The following is a 1,786-nucleotide window of genomic DNA, read 5'->3' on the forward strand; positions in this document are numbered from 1 at the left end:
CAATCAAATTCTTCGGACAAATGTCTGGCTTTTCATTGGTTAAACTTGAGGAGAAACCTCGCCCTCCAGATAGAACGCCCACTTCCTTTCCCCGCCTCTCCAGATCATATAAAGCAACATGGCGACACTCCCAGGGACAGGGAGTTGTCTCATCATGGCCTCTTTTAGGAGTAGAAAAAAACAAAAACTCGCTGTTTGAAGTTTTAAATTTAGCCTTATGTAAAATATTCTCTGTTATGCGTGCATATCCAAATTACAAATATTCAAAACGTATATTAAATTTCCAAGACTTAAAACGTGTTTCATCTGTTCTTTTCCAAGTAATTCTCATAATACTTTAAAGAGATCTACAGTAAACAATGTTATCGAGAGCACCTTAATATATATAAGGACTCATTAGGTGTAAAATTTTCTACTAGTAATACAATAACATTGAATGGAAGGTATAATAATGCAAGAGAAGATGAGGGCCTCAAGCGACAACCTTCTAAATAATTTATGGTAAGAGTATATTATCTGAAAACTGGACTATTACTACAGAGGACTGCATGTATAATGTATTAGGACCATGATAACATGGTCATTTTGCTTTTCTTCATTGTTGCTCTATATTCTTTAACTGAAAAAAAAAACTAATATAATCCAGCATTAAAGACAAAGTTCAAGCTTTCACAGAAAGTACAATTTGCGGACCAAGCTCAGTTTTACTCAGTTAGGAAGGACCACAAAGTAAATATTTAACCTAAACATGGTCTGTAGTCTTTTAAAAAAAGTTGAATAAAATATAGAACCAGAGCTCCATATGCCTTAAAAACAGTCTAAAAAAGCAGACAAATCCACTGAATCAGTTCGTACAGCTGAATGGTCTACAAAAATATTCACAGAATTTAAGAATGTAGAATGAAATTAAGTGTTGGGCTTTATAACAGTACAAACAGCATTTTCTTTTAGATTGTTTAAGAAAACTAAGAAAATCTTGTAGTGACTGACCATAAGCTTTGAATTATCTCAGGGTCACAATGCTAGAACAACACAATTCTGAAATTAAGTAAATTTTAACACAAAATGCTCTGAAAAATGTTCCATATTTATTGTCATGCATTACAACACTTTATTACTACAAAAATAATATCTAACTGTAAACTCTTGACTTTGTAATGCCTCACTCCAAACACTGATCATTGGCGAATACTAATACATACTGACACTGATGTGTAAGCTGCCTTGCAAAGGGATTTAATTAATCATTCAGATTTTGTGGCTCTTTTACCTCTCAATTATGGGTCTATTGTTAAAGAAAAAAAAAAATTAAGAAAGTAACTTTAAAGTATAAATACTCTAGTGGAAAATAAAAAATCAAGTGAGCTGATAAAATAATAACAACACATTTTCTGTAATTATCCACCTTTCTGATCACTCAAGGTCGCCTTACATCAGAAAAGAGTATAAATGAAATAATTCAAAAATAAAGACACTCAAACTTCATTCAACTCATTTACAAACTGTGGAAGGACAGTGCGTGTTACAAGTCAAACAACACCATTTTGACAGATTTTCGTGTGCCATGTATTACAAAAAAAAAAAACAATTGGAGATGAGTAAGCATAACTAGAATTGATGCACACAAGATTATAAGGCAGATTTTCTATTTTTGAAGAAAATAAAGGACTCTGAGTTCACATTTTTGTTTGAAAAATACAATATAGTTCATGTACCTAGCTCTGGTTTAATTTCGGTTTGTTAGATTTAGGATATTTTTTCTTTCTTGGATGGACCACAAACTGTA

This window comes from Oryzias melastigma, linkage group LG7 (assembly GCF_002922805.2).
Source record: "Oryzias melastigma strain HK-1 linkage group LG7, ASM292280v2, whole genome shotgun sequence".
Taxonomy (NCBI): domain Eukaryota; kingdom Metazoa; phylum Chordata; class Actinopteri; order Beloniformes; family Adrianichthyidae; genus Oryzias; species Oryzias melastigma.